We start from the raw sequence: 16062 nt of genomic DNA on the forward strand, positions 1-16062 counted from the left end.
TAGCTTAGTCGGTAAAGAATCTGCCTGCAATGCAGGAGACCTGGGTTTGATTCCTGGGTTGGGAGGATTCCCTGGAGAAGGGAATGGCAACCCACTCCAGTATTCTTGCCTAGAGAAACCCATGGACAGAGGAGCCTGGTGGGCTACTGTCCATGGGGTCGCAAGAGTTGGACACGACTTAGCGACTAAACCAAACCACTTGAGTAGCTCAAACAGTAAAGGATCTGCCTACAATGCTGTAGTTCAGTTCAGTTCAGTTCAGTTGCTCAGTCGTGTCTGACTCTTTGCAACCCCATGAATTGCAGCACGCCAGGCCTCCCTGTCTATCACCATCTCCCGGAGTTCACTCAAACTCACGTCCATTGAATCGGTGATGCCATCCAGCCATCTCATCCTCTGTTGTCCCCTCTTCCTCCTGCCCCCAATCCCTCCCAGCATCAGAGTCTTTTCCAATGAGTCAACTCTTCGCATGAGGTGGCCAAAGTACTGGAGTTTCAGCTTTAGCATCAGTCCTTCCAAAGAACACCCAGGGCTGATCTCCTTTAGAATGGACTGGTTGGACTCTCAAGAGTCTTCTCCAACGCCACAGTTCAAAAGCATCAATTCTTCAGCGTTCAGCTTTCTTCACAGTCCAACTCTCACATCCATACATGACCACTGGAAAAACCATAGCCTTGACTAGACCGACCTTTGTTGGCAAAGTAATGTCTCTGCTTTTGAATATGCTATCTAGGTTGGTCCTAACTTTTCTTCCAAGGAGTAAGCATCTTTTAATTTCATGGCTGTAGACCTGGGATCAATCCATGGGTCGGGAAGATTCCCCCTAGAGGAGAGCATGACAATCCACTCAATCCAATGGACAGAGCAGCCTGGTGTGCTACTCTTCGGAGTCTCAAAGAGTTGGTCATGACTGAGTGCCTAACAACATTCACTTTCATATCAGCAGAGCTTCTGAATGTTTCTCAATCGGAGCCTCAGGTCGTTGTGACTGTGGAACAGCCTTGTGAACTGATGGCTGCACCATGAAGAGTAGCTGTGAGGGGAAGGAGGAAGTCCACCCAGCTACATGGCCCCTGGATACATTGCCAGATTTAGCAAAAACAACAACAATAACAAAAAGCAAACCACAACCAGGATGCCCATTCAAACTTGAATATCAGGTAAACATGAATAACTTTTTAGCATAAGTGAATTCGTTCCAATTATTATTATTATTTTAAAGTTTCGCTGAAGCATACTGATTTACAATGTGTTGATTTTTGCTGTAAAGCAAAGTGATTCAGTTATACATATATGTGTGTGTTCTTTTATTATTCTATCCTATTGTGATTCATCACAGGATATTGAATAAAGTTCCCCGTGCTGTACCGTAGGACCTTGTTTACCCATTGCATATGTAACAGTTTGCATCTGCTAATCCTAGACTCCCAATCCTTCCCTCCCCCTCTCCCCTTCCCCCTTGGCAACCACAAGTCTCTTCTCTGTGTCTGTGAGTCTGTTTCTGTTCTGTAGATATGTTCGTGTCATATTTTAGATTCCACATATGAGTGGTATCATTTGGTATTGTCATATATGTGTGTGTGTATATATATATATTCACATCTTCTTTATCCATTCATCTGTTGATAGACATTTAATTTGTTTCCATGTCTTGGCTATTGTAAATAATGCTGCTATGAACATCAGTCAGTTCAGTTCAGTTGCTTAGTTGTGTCCGATTCTTTGGAACCCCAAGGGCTGCAGCACACCAGGCCTCCCCATCCATCACTAACTTCCGGAGTTTACTCAAACTCATGTCCATCGAGTCAGTGATGGCCATCCAAACATCTCATCCTCTGTCATCCTCTTCTCCTCCTGCCTTCAATCTTTCCCAGCATCAAGGTATTTTCAAATGAGTCAGTTCTTTGCATCAGGTGGTCAAAGTATTGGACAGAGGGGTGCTTATGTCTTTTCAAATTAGAGTTTTATCTGAATATTTGCCTAAGAGTGGGATTACTGAATCATATGGTTCTCTATTTTTAGTTTTTTGAGGAACTTCCATGCTGTTTTCCATAGAAGCTGCACCAATTTATATTCCCATCAGTCATGTGGAAGGGATCCTTTTTCTCCACAACCTTCCAGCATGTTATTTGTACACTTTTTTAATGATGACAAGTCTGACTGGTCTGAGGTGATGCCTCACTATAGTTTTGACTTTCATTTCTCTAATAATTAGCAATTCTGGGAATTCCCTGGTGGTCCAGTGGTTAAGACTCTGCACTTCCACTGCTGAGGGTATGGATTCAATCCCTGGTCAGCGAGCTAAGATCCTACATGCCATGGGGCATGGCCATAAAATAAATTAAGAATGTTGATCATTATTTCATGTGCCGGTAGGTCATCTGTATGTCTTTGTTGGAGGAATGTATATTTCAGTTCAGTTCAGTCTCTCAGTCGCGTCCAACTCTTTGCAACCCCATGAATTGCAGCACGCCAGGCCTCCCTGTCCATCACCAACTCCCGGAGTTCACTCAAACTCATGTGCATCGAGTCAGTGATGCCATTCAGCCATCTCATCCTCTGTCGTCTCCTTCTCCTCCTGCACCCAATCCCTCCAAGCCTCAGAGTCTTTTCCAATAAGTCAACTCTTTGCATGAGGTGGCCAAGGTATTGGAGTTTCAGCTTTAGCATCAATCCTTCTAAATAGACATTGTGTGTTTTTTTGTTGTTGAGTTGTATGAGCTGTTTGTATATTGTTCCAATAATTGAACAGTATATTTCCTATACTAAATAAAAATGTATTGTTCATTGGAAATTCAAGTTTAACTAGGCATCCTAAATTTTATCTGAATATGACAAAATGTTATAATTTATGTGACATAATTTGTATTTATGATGTAATTTTACCTAGGGTATATGACAAAGGTGGATGTCAAGGGAGAGTCATGAGCCTAAGTTTGGCAAAACTGAGGAGCAAGAAGAAACAGTTACAATGAATTGGGGTAAGAGGATCTTGAAAATGAAGAGAAACCTGTCTTAATATAGGGAAGCTGTTAGATCACCTGGTTGTAGTAAGAATCAGGAATTTTGACTTTTTTGAGTGTGTTCCTCGGGTCTTATGGACATTGCTGAATCCATCATCTCAACACATGATGGCAGATCCTCAGGCTTACAGGCTATGAAGTGGTACAGTGGGGCATGCCCTGGAATGTGATGTGGTAAGACCTGTGATGGAGGCTTGTCTCTGCCACTAATTAGTAGCATAACTAGTTAAATAAATTCATCTCTCTGCACTATAAGATCCCTGCATCTAAAAGGCGAGGTGTTCAACTGGATTCAGTTCAGTTCAGTTCAGTTCAATTGCTTAGTCGTGTCCAGCTCTTTGCAACCCCATGGACTGCAGCACGCCAGGCCTCCCTGTCCATCACCAACTCCCGAAGTTTACCCAAACTCATGTCCATTAAGTCGGTGATGCCATCCAACCATCTCATCCTCTGCCGTCCCCTTCTTCTCCTGCCCTCAATCTTTCCCAGCATCAGGGTCTTTTCAAATGAGTCAGTTCTTTGTATTAGGTGGCCATAGTGTTGGAGTTTCAGCTTCAACATCAGTCCTACCAATAAACACACAGGACTGATTTCTTTTAGGATGAACTTGTTGGATCTCCTTAAAGTCCAAGGGACTCTCAAGAGTCTTCTCTAACACTACAGTTCAAAAGAACTAGATTACTCATGTTTAAACTTGTTACTGGCTGAGTATCTAAAATTTATAAGAATGTTTCTCCTTTATGTGTCTTGCATCCTTCCCTCTCTACTTCTTTCTCATTAGTACACAAATATCTTTTAGTCTAAGTCCTTGTGCTCAGTCGCTAAGTCATGTCCGACTCTGTGACTCCATGGACTGTAGCCCTCCAGGCTCCATGGGGTTTTCCAGGCAAGAACACTATAGCAGATTGCCATTTCCTACCCCTAGGGGTCTTCCCAAACCAGAGATCTAGCCCATGTCTCTTGTGTCTCCCGCATTGGCAGGTGTATTCTTTGCCCCTGAGCTACCTGGGAAGCCCTTTAGTCTGCAGTTACCTAAATAAATCACTAAGTAGATGATTCATATCCTCTCTTCCTCCCACTACCAACATCTCTCTTTCCAAATATCTTGAAAGAATAACCCACACTGGTTGTATCTCTTCTCCACTTGTCTCCACTTCTCAGTCTACTGTGGTCTGGTTAAGATTACTAACAACCTCTTACCTGCTAAATCAAATGGATGCTTTGCAGGGTGTCTCACCCATGACTTTTCTGCAGCACTTGGCATTGCTGTTGTGCCCCTGCTCATCAGTGTCCTCTGTATACTCATTTCCATTGGCTTCTGAGACAGCAGCCTTCACAGACTCCTCTTGTTCTGCATGTTTTTTTTTTTTTTTTATATCTGAACACTTAGGAAGGTTTTCTCCTGGCTCTCCACTCAGCCAGAAAATTATCTTTCCACTGGTGTATGCATTGCCGTGGCTTCAGTTGACATTATTATGTTGATGAGCTACAATTGCAAATCTCCAGCCAGATTTTTCTTCTGAGCTCCACACTGGTATTTCCAACAATAGGCTCCTTGAAGTTGATATCCTATGAACACTTCACATTCATTATAGCCTAAGCCCCTGATGCTTCTATACCAACAGAGTATAAAGAGAATGCCATTTATTTTTTTCTGACATCCAAGAAGATAGTAAAGGAAGCCAGATTGAGTTCCTTTTAAAACTTTTACTTTCCCAAGTAATGTTCTCTGGATGCCGACAGTTATATTTTGTAACTGTAGTGATTAGTTTGTGTAAGGTAAACATGCTAGTTATGGCTGAAGGTTTCCAGTATCCTTTCTGTCTGGTCATATGCCTTTACAAGAGGTATTCCCACAGCCTTAAGCTGTTTATTGGTTTTCCCAGAGATACAGCCTGCTGATAATATTCTAAGTACTCTTTTGGTCGTACAGAATTTTTTTAAACTGTTCTTTTTATTTAGTTTTGTTTGTGCTGTGTCGTTGTTGTTGCATGGGCTTTTCTCTAGCTGCAGAGAGAGGGGGCTGCTGTCTAGTTGTAGTGCATAGGCTTCTTACTGCAGCAGCTTTTCTTGTTGCGGAACATGGCTCTAGCTCGCATGGCTTCATTACCTGCAGTACATGGGCTCGATAATTGTGGCTCCTGGGCTCTAGAGCACAGATTCAATAGCTGTGGCACACAGGCTTAGTTAGTTTACAGCACGTGGAATCTTCCCAGTCAGGGGTTGGACCCATGTCCCCCGCATTGGCAGGCGGATTCTTTACCACTGAGCCACCAGGGCAGTCCCTGTATAGAAATTTTGACCTACTTCTCTGTTTTATCACACATAAAGTGGCTACTGTGATAATGCTTGGCATAGTTTGGGCTTACCAGGCAGAATGTCCTAAGAGGCATATGGTGATGGCATATTCGTTCCTCATGCATCTTCTGGCAGCTAACCATGGGACATTTATCAGAGACCTCATAAATCTACATACGCTAGTGGGACGATGCTCATTTCAGGGCCACATCAATTTACCAAGGGTTATGCTTCTCAAAGACCATTCCGAACATACTTTGTGAAGGAAGTCACATTTCCCTACTGATTTGCATTATAATTTCAGGGATGTGTGCCCTCATTAGAAATGTTGGCACTAAGGTAAGTTAAAATCATTCTTTAATGTGGAAGACGCTGTAATAACATATTTATTAGGAAAGAGGGACCTCTGAGAAATCACCCACAAGCTACCAGAAATAAGTGAAATACCTTGTTGGATCTTCTCTGATCTCTTAAAATTTCAAGATAAGAGGTTACACTAGAAACAGAAAATAATATTCATCTTCATTTTTGCACTTTTGCTTATATTATTTTGTCTTGTTTTGAGAAAAGAAGAAATTCTGTTACTGGAAGGGAGTCAGCACAGGCTGTTATAATTAAATATCATAGACTGTACAGCTTAAGCAATAGGTATTTATTTCCTATGGTTCTGGAGGCTGTAAGTTTTAGATCAGGGTGGTAACATGGTAGGGTTCTGCTAAAGGCCTTCTTCCTAGCTTGCAGATGACTGCCCCCTTGCTATATCTTCATGTGGCAGAGAGAAAAGAGAAATCTCTCTAGTCTTTTGTTATAAGGGCACTAATCTGATTATGAGGACCCCACCCCCATGACCCCATCTAAGCCCAATTACCTCCCCAAAGTTTTATATCTGGATAGGAACACATTAGGGAGTTAGAACTTCAGCATATTAATTTTGGAGGAACACAGCATTCAGCCTGTAAGAGGAATAGTCTACCTACCAGGAAAATGCTCTGCATACTGATAAGTTGGTAGTAAAATTTTGTTTGAGATAACTGGTTTATAGCTGAGTATTTCTTAGAGTAAACATTATTTAAACTGGGAATCAAGTCTTAATAAATCTGTTGTTCTGTTTGCCTCAAGAAGTCTATGGCATTGAATGAGTTGATGCCAGAGAAGATGATGTGTTCGGAATTGTCTTTTTACTGTGTTATTTAGACTATTGTACACCTGGCAGAAAAAAATACATAGCCCTTGATAAAGGCAACCTTTTCTAGCATTTTGAGTTGACCTTGTGTCATTTCTCTGTGTACACCTTCCTTGACACAGAATGAGGAAGAGTCAGGTAAAGAATTCAGCAGAGTAAAAGGCATCAGGTCTGACTTTTCATGCGTTTAAAATCTTGCCAGTGTTGTCATTTTCTCTGTGTTTTGATCATTCCAAAAAAGTTTAGAATTATGGGGAAAAACTAATTTTAAAAGGAGTGAGATTATGGTGATTCTTGATGAAAACATCCACAGAAAGACAAGGCATGTATATGAATAGTTATAGTAGCATTATTCATCATCAACCAAAACTGGAAATAATTCAAATGACCATCAATTGGTAAATGAAGAAACATACAATGGAATACTCCTCAGAAAGAAGTACACTACTGTATACATTACAGCATAATCGAAGCTGTAAAGAATTTTGCTCAGTGAAATGATCTCAATTCATAACACTAAGCAAAATACAATTTCATGTGTACAAAATTCTGAGAAGAGATGAATTTATGGAGATACAAATCAAATCAGTGGTTGTTGGGGGCAAGCCTGGGACCAAGGATGACCTGCAAATGAGGGTACAAGGTCACTTTTTGGGGTGATGGAAATGTTCTAAATGTTCTAAAACTATCATGATGATAGGTATGCAGGTATGCAATTCTAGATTTTCTAAAAACCACTGAATTTTCTAAAGACCACTCACAATGGGTAAACTTACGCTGTGTGAATTATACCTCAATAAAGCTATGAAGAAGATAAAGTTCTAATAAAGCTTCATTTCTGTCTTAATGTAAACCTGTTGAAACCCATATTCTAGGGAATTGTTTTCATTCTGGTCCAGCCTAGATTTCTCTTCTTTTAGATCATGGTGATCTTAATACCATGATCTTTTCACAAGTCCTTTGGAGTCCATTCAGAAGCATTAATGGCTAAGACACCTATTTTCTTTCAGAGATTTACTCTGACCACAGAATCGTCTGTGACTTTCAAGTGCGAGCAGCCTAGTGGAATGATAGGTATTGTAAAGATATTACTTGGGAGGTGCTGGGTGAAGACCTCTGTCTTTTCTGGCACTGTCAACCAGACTAAAGAGGAGTGTGGCATCATCTGTAAATCAGTCTAATGGCTGCACTTGATTCCCATTATAAGCCACAGGGGTACAGTTCCTGACATATCAGAAATCTTGAATAATGTCCATCAACCCTTTGCTATCGACATGCTGCACACTCAGTGTGTTCTTGCTTGAGGAACACCCTGCCTCCAAAGATGCTGAATCTTTGGAGAAAGTTCAGAGCACTATTGAAAAGCAGATAACAAACAGTCATAGAGCAAGAATGGGGCCATGTTAATGCTGTTAGTCACAGTAAATGCATCTGATATTTGTTCCTATAACTCCTATCTATAACTCTCACCATTCCTCCTTTAGGCAGAGAGCAAGTGGAGTTTATAAACTTTTCTGGATGGTCAATCTTTCATGAGATTTTCCACATACAAATTCAGCTGTTGTTGCTGTTCAGTCACTAAGTTGTGTCTGACTGTTTGCAACCCCATGGACTGCAGCACGCCAGGCTTACCTGTCCTTCTAGAGTTTGTTCAAACTCATGGCCATTAAGTCAGTGATGCCATCCAATCATCTCATCCTCTGTCACCCCCTTCTCCTCCTGCCCTCTATCTTTCCCTGCATCAGGGTCTTTTCCAGTGAATCAGTTCTTTGCATCAGGTGGCCAAAGTATTGGAGTTTCAGCTTCAGCATCAGTCTTTCCAATGAATATTCAGGGCTGATTTCCTTTAGGATTTTCAGCTAATAGAATCTAATGCCTAACATTAGTTCACAAAGAGAACATGAAATCAAAATCCAATTCATGCTGTTTGCTCTGTAGTCAGGTAAAATATGGGAAATAATGTCTAATTCTCTACAACTGACATGAAAGCCCTACTGATTGGATCATTATGGGTGATATGGATGGGGCACACTGAATTATTGTTAGATTTGAGACCTAATATGAACAGAAGGAATACTGTCATGTAGGGGACCCCATTAAAACACTGCTGTAAGGGAAGCAACTCTGTTCATTAAAAGCTAATGTCTTACATGATATTTGTACAGTTTTAAGAGGATATGAATAGACTGTGGTACATCTAAATCTGTAAAAGGCCAAGTCAGTCCATAATGCTAATCTTTAGACAAGCAGAATCACGTTAAGAGCTGTAAGATAAAAAGTAAAAAAAAAAAAAAAAAAAAAAAAAAAAAAAAAAAAGGCCCAAAATGAAAGACATTGAATTTGATTTCAGAAACAAAATATATTCATATTTAAAAAGCTAAATCATTAAAACATTATGAGGGTCAAGATAAAATAGTCCATGCTTTTTGGGAGAGTTGCATATTGGTTGGAAAAGTTAAGAAAAAACTCAGGAGGAGGTGGTACTACAGGTCTAACTTAAACTGCGGGAAACCTGGTCAGCTACAGAAAAAGAATTAAGGACTGGGGGAAGCACTCCAATAAGCATTGAATTTGGAGGTGAAAATGCTAAAGTATGTTTTGTGAACAGTGTGGAGAGTGGTCTAGCTATAGCTGTAAACATGTGTTCGGAGTTATGGGAGATAAAGTTGGGAAGTATCTTGCACTTTGTCTTGAATGCTTGATTTTAATGGTTTAGATTTCATTCCATAGATAGTGGAGAAACAATGATGGTTTTGAACAAGCACTTAACATTATGTGCATGATATTCTAAAAATAATGTACCAACCATGTTACAGAATAGATTGAAAGGAGAAGACCCTCAATTCTTGGGGGTAAATTAAAAAGTGATAGGAAAGAGCAGATTTAAAATAAAAATGAATAGTTATAGAGAGGAAACTCAAAAAAGACCTCTCTTTTTCCTTCCAATATTCAATTATACCTCTGAATAGGACAGTGACTGTAGTACTAATAAAAAACAATTAAGAGCATTGGTAGAATAGAAAATGATGTTCTATTTAGGTTGGTGCAAAATTAATTGCTGTTTCGTGTTGTTGAAATTTGCCATTTGAATATATTCTTAAATATATTCTTATATATATTCTTAAAGAAATATTCTTTATAGAGGAATATATTCTTAAAGAAAAGTGGTTATATTATGCATCCCTTTAATGTATTTGGCTCAGAAACTGCTAATGAACGTACAGTGCAGTGCTGGTTTGAGACGTTTCGCAGAGGAGATGAGAGCCTTGAGGTTGAGGAGCGCAGTGGCTGGCTGTTGGAAATTGACAATGACCAACTGAGAGCGACCATCAGATCGGCTCCTCTTACAACTATGCAAGAAGTTGCCAAAGAACGCAAAGCCAACCATTTTACAGTATCTGGCATTTGAACCAAACTGGAAAGGTGAAAAAGTTCAATAACAGGGTGCCCCTGAACTGACTGGAAAAAAACCCAAAAACTATTGTTTTGAAGTATTGGCTTCTCTTATTCTATGCAACAACAATGAACCATTTCTTGATCACATTGTGACCTGCGAGGAAAAGTGGGTTGTATACGACAACCAGTGACAATTAGCTGAGTGGTTGGACCAAGTAGTAGCTCTCAAGCACTTCCCAAAGTCAAACCTGCATCACAGAAAGGTCATGCTCACTGCTGGGTGGTCTGCTGTGGGTCTGATCCACTACAGCCTTCTGAGTCCAAGTGAACCCATTACATCTGAGAAATATGCTCAGCATTGACCAGATGCACTGAAAACTGCAATGCCTGCGGCCAGCATTGGTCAACAGAAAGGGCCCAGTTCATCCTCCATGACAGTTCCTGACTGCACGTTGCACAACCAATGCTTCAAAAGTTGAATGAATTGGGCTACAAAGTTTTGTCTCATCCACCATTTTCACTGACCTCTCACCAACCAACTACCACTTCTTCAAGCATCTCAATGCTTTTCAGGGAAAATGCTTTCACAGCCAGCAGGAGGCAGAAAATCCTCTCTTAGTGTTTGTCAATTCCTGAAGCACAGATTTTTAAGCTACAGAAATGATCAAACTTATTTCTCATTGGCAAACGTGTTGATTGTGATGGTTCCTATTGTGATTAACAAAGATGTAGCTGAGCCTAGTTATAATGATTTCAGATTCAGTCTGAAATCACAGTTACTTTGGCACCAGCATAATAACTAATGAAAGTCGAATGCAATGTGTTGAGTAGACATCTAAGGAGGTCATACATTACCAGCTGGTTCTGAAGGGACTCACACAGATTGCCTTATGTTCTGTTGTATTTCTGGGGCTTGTGGTGAGACCTCTATACAGTAAGTGCCCTATACACATTAGGTGAATGATTTAAAATAACTAAATATATAATCATGGAGAACTGGTTAAACATTAAGATCACAGATTTGGAAGTCCATACAGAGATGATAGTTCAACATGTGAGAAATGGTTAAGTTTTTAAAAGGAGTGTCAGTCTTTTGGACTCTGTGGGAGAGGGAAAGGGTGAGATGATTTGGGAGAATGGCATTGAAACATGAATAATATCATATATGAAACGAGTTGCCAGTCCAGGTTTGATGCACGATACTGGATGCTTGGGGCTGGTGCACTGGGACGACCAAGAGGGATGGTATGGGGAGGGAGGAGGGAGGAGGGTTCAGGATGGGGAACACATGTAATCCAAATGTGGTGGATTCATTTTGATATATGGCAAAACCAATACAATATTGTAAAGTTAAAAAATAAAATAAAAAAATAATAAAAAAAATAAAAGGAGTGTCACAAAAGAAAAGGAATGAAGGAAGAAAGGAAAAAAAGGGAAGTAGGGAAGGAGGGAAGAAGGGAGAAAAGGAGAGGGAGAGGGAAGGAAGATGGAAAGAAGAAAGAAGGAAAAGAAATCATGACCAAGAGCCGAGTCTTGGGAAAGTCTTCTAGTGTGGAAGTGTAATAAGATAAAGAACCCACAAAAGTGGTATCCATCAGAAAGACAGTAACTTTAATGCATAAAATGTCTCTAATTAAAAAGTGGTAGGTTAAAACAACATTTCAGTGGTAGTTTTAGAAGAAAAAACTACTTTTAATCATATAAATAGTAATTAACATTTTTGATTATGTGAGAATTGAGTATGTTTGCTTTCTTTAAACTTTTCTACTGTAGGTTATGTGAAAAATGAAGGATATAAGAGTGTGCTTAAATATCAAATCACTTGAACAGTTATTTTTTTGCTTGCCAAAAGTGAAGAAAATATGTTATGTGTATTTTGATGAGCATCGAATAGTGACAAGCAAAGCTTGTTTACTTCCTCTAGGATGATATTTTACTCCACTCATGATTATATAAAAATTAATTTTGGAAATTGAATTAAGTGTAATTTTTGAAACATTCAGAGTTAGTTGTATAAAGTCCAATTTGACAAAAAACTTCTTGTGAGTTTCCAAAAGGGATTTTTTTCCATGACATCAAGAGAATATTATTCACATTTTTCTTACAGTAGGAGTAGATGACACTGTTTTTCCTCCTTAAAGTCACTTTTAAGATATTGTCTTTGAAATCTTCATCAAGTTGAGAAAGTAATTAGATTTTTTGAACATTAATATTCTGTATCCATATCTGGGTTTCGGCTATAAATATTTAAGATGTAATGAGAAATGAGGTTGGGAATTTTCTCTTGAAATTTTAGATTTAGTCTACGCAATGCTCAAAGTATATATGCCAAACAGTCAACATCCCCTGACAGTTACAATTTTTTCAAGTTTCACACAATTGATCTCTTTTTTGGTGTTTCAAAAAATAGGCAACTTGGTCTTTCAGCTCATAAATTTAGCCAAGAATATTTCCTTTTGAGAATCAAAGAACCTCAACATGGAGCACAAGCATTTTTTCTTTTAACCCAAATATGTATCTTCATAAAGCAAAGGGCAAGAAGCTGGTGTTTCATATACTATTATTCCCATAATCAATTATCTTGATAGGGAAGTGAGTTCTCTATGAGAAGTTGGCAGCATCTGGGCAATTATTTGGGAGAGCAAATGGTATAGGGCAACTAAACCAATGATTTTTATTTCTCTCCAATTTTATTTATTTATTTTTGCAAGCAATCTAGATGGCCAACCCAGTATTTCTAGAATGGTAAAAACATCCATGACAATTATCCTCTTCCCTCATTCTGCTTCTTTTAGAAAACTTAGAGCCATGAAGATAATTTACCTTTTTGGTCGTTTCTAAGCCTTGAAAAAAAGCATTTTTATTCCATAGGTTATTTAGCTATATATTCAGAATAAACTAATACTTGACTAGACTTTCCCACTGGTAGAATCAACCATCACAAGTCAAGCAAAGAAAATAAAAGTTAATTACTGCTTTTTTGCCAAATTTGAATTGTGGTATTCTCTGCAGAGTTACCTGTTTCGAGATTAATCATAGGACTAATACAAAGAAACACCATAGTGTTCTTTAGTATAAAGCACTACTTTTTTTCATAAAGAAACACTATTGGAAACATTCACAATACAAGGTTTAAAGAGAGTCCCCAAAGAACTAGAGCTTTTACGTTTTTCAATTGAAGGGGCTATTTCACATAAAATATTCAGTTTTTGAGGATTCTTGGTTAGAGGTTTTAGTGATTGCCAACTTCATGTATGTACAGAGAATAGTCTTTTTTTTAGGATTTGTATGATTTAAAAAATTTTTTACTTAAGTATCATTCAAGAAATTCATTTGGTTTCATTACTCTGTATTTTTAGACTTAGACTCTTCTGAGAAATCTGAATGTCATTTTTTTTCACAATGTTTGTAAGATTTTACAATATCAGCCTTTTCACATTTAAGAAATTTATTTTTTCCAACATTGTCAGCTACCCTAATGTTTCTCCAAAACAAAAACATTTTATCCCTCATCCTCCAGAAAACTTCTGAAGACTGGAGATGCTGATTAGAGCCTGGCATAACTTTCACAGAAACGAATCTTAGTTGTGTGAGGAAAGAGACTTATTCATTGTTCAATCCCCTCACCTAGAAGAATCAATGAGTTAATGTTCAGAAAATGTCTCTTGCATGAATTTCTTAAGAATATGTGTTTAATGTCATCAGTGATGTCAACGGTGGGGCTGGCAGCTTCAGCTATGCATAAGCTCCAATAAGCAATATTTTAGATAATTTTCCATATATAGCTACGCATGTAGCCTATTTTAAAGCTTCATAAATGGCTCCAGTTTACAATCTGTGTTGTCACTCGCATAGAGCATGAACTATAGCTGATGAGAAAGGAAATGGGAGACGCATCATAAAGAGCTTTCGTGAGACCCCCTTTTTGACATTATGGTAGATTCAACTATCATAAAACATTAAATGTTTGTTATTTTTAATAAGTGATAAGCTTATCATTATCAAATGCATTGTACACACAGCCACATTGAACATAATTAAGAAATGATTATCATGTGTTGCATTAAATGTAGTTCCTATTATAAATGTTACTGTTCTGATGCTGTTCTTGCAAACCCCCCAAACTTAGAAGTACTTGCTTTGTTTTGATTTTATGTATTTCATATTATGAAAGCTACCTGTATATTTTTTAATTTCCCAAGTTTTCAGTCCTCTTATGAAATATATTTCTTTAAAAAGTACCTTCCCTGAGTATCTACCAGGCTTACAGCTGAACTTCTGGGGAACTTCTTGTTTTCTGCCTCTTTGTCCCCAGAGCACTGTTAACTATAAGCAAAGGGGGAAGAACATTTGGACTGGGTGGGTACTGGTATGCCAAATGCAATTGAGGTCAAACAGAATGATGAGTACAAGCAAAGTCTCTGAGATTTGGCAAGACCGTGATTATTAGATATCCATGGAAAGAACAGTTTTATAGCTAAATGAGGATGAAAACCAGATTGGAAAGCAATGGTAAGATACATTTAAACCCATTAGACAGTATGAAGTGTAAAAATCTGACAGTACCAATTATGGCAAGGCTGTGGAAGATGCCTCATATGTTAACAGTGGAAGAATACTCGGAAACAACTATTCAGGAAAGGCCACGGATACTATCCACAGTATCCAGGAAGATAAAAATGCATGTGACCACATGGCACGGGGTGCAGATATTTCACATTTGGTTAAGTACCTTAGAGAAACTTTTCCCCTGTCACAGAGAGACATGAACTAAAATGTCTATTCTGACATTAGATTTGGTACTGAACAATTGGAAGTAATGTAAATGTCCATCAGCATGGGAAAGATAGTTTTTGTCTTATTTATATGGTAGATAGTACTCACCATGTAAAACAAATGAGTTGAAACTGTATGCAGCAAAATGAATACATGTCAGGTATATGATATATGGCGGAGAAGGTAATAGCAACCCACTCCAGTACTCTCGCCTGGAAAATCCTGTGGACAGAAGAGCCTGGTGGGCTGCAGTCCATGGGGTCGCGAAGAGTCGGATGCGACTGAGAGACTTCACTTTCACTTTTCACTCTCATGCATTGGAGAAGGAAATGGCAACCCACTCCAGTGTTCTTGCCTGGAGAATCCCAGGGACGGGGGAGCCTGGTGGGCTGCCGTCTATGGGATCACACAGAGTCGGACACGACTGAAGCGACAGCAGCAGCAGCATATGATATATGGTAGGTAGTACTCATCAAGTAAAATGAACGAATTGAAACTGTATGCCTCAAAATGAATACATCTTAGGTATATGATATATAAAGTATATTTAAAGAACAAATTTTGGAATTGTACCATGTGATATCATAATGTACTTGAAAAGCAAAATGATCAAAAGGATGCTATTTTAAGAACTATGTATACATGTAGTAAAACTGCATAATAAAACCCATATATAAATAGCAAAAGTATTTAAAAAATTGAATAGGAAGGATTCAGGATGGTGGTTACTTGGTGGGGGAAAGGTTGGCAAAGATGTTAGGTAGAAATGGGTTCAAAAAGAGTCAGAAAGGAAGCTTTAAACTTGAAGTGTTTTATTTATCTTTTAAAATTTTTGAAAAATCTGAGTTGAGTAAGATGAAATACCTACCATGTTCATTAAGGTGGTGGATGACTTGTTTTTCTTTGTTTTTATATATGTTTGAAATATTCTATTACAACATGAAAGTGAAGGCATAATTATATTTTTCATTTGGGGAGGCATAATTATATTTGAAGTTAAAGGATGCTAACAAAGGGGGAGAATTTTAAGCCTCTGAATAAACTTGGGATACGGAGTGGGCTTCTTGATGATGTATGGATCTCTAGATTCAAGAGAGAAGTAGACTTTAAGCTCCAGAGTGCATCTTATTCTTTGTACATCTATGCCATCATCTATATCATACATCCGTGCCTTGTTCATCTTTGAATTTCTGGCGCTGAGCATAGGACCTGATAGTTAGTGTCTGTAGGAAGTCAGACAGAAAGATGGAAAAATATGAAAGGAAAAAAGAAAATTGAGGACTATAAAAGAAGGAAAGGAAAGACAGAGGAAGGCAGTGAATGAGAATGAAGAGGAATTGAAGAAAATAAATCAGAGATAAAGACAAAAAATGATGGCATTTGTTC

At 38.5% G+C, this 16062-nt stretch overlaps 1 long non-coding RNA gene across 2 annotated transcripts in view; it reads left to right on the forward strand.

Moving 5' to 3' along the window:
• Positions 1 to 16062, forward strand: part of LOC123327958 — an 82624-nt gene that overhangs the window by 53076 nt on the left and 13486 nt on the right. Inside the window, exons 3-4 of one of the 2 annotated variants that reach the window (XR_006542603.2) lie at positions 944 to 1160; positions 2891 to 3403. This is a non-coding gene — a long non-coding RNA (uncharacterized LOC123327958). Of the gene's footprint in view, positions 1 to 943; positions 1161 to 2890; positions 3404 to 16062 lie in introns of those variants that run through there. The other variant, XR_006542602.2, reaches the window with a different exon arrangement.

This window comes from Bubalus bubalis, chromosome 11, assembly GCF_019923935.1.
Source record: "Bubalus bubalis isolate 160015118507 breed Murrah chromosome 11, NDDB_SH_1, whole genome shotgun sequence".
NCBI classification, from domain to species: Eukaryota; Metazoa; Chordata; class Mammalia; order Artiodactyla; family Bovidae; genus Bubalus; species Bubalus bubalis.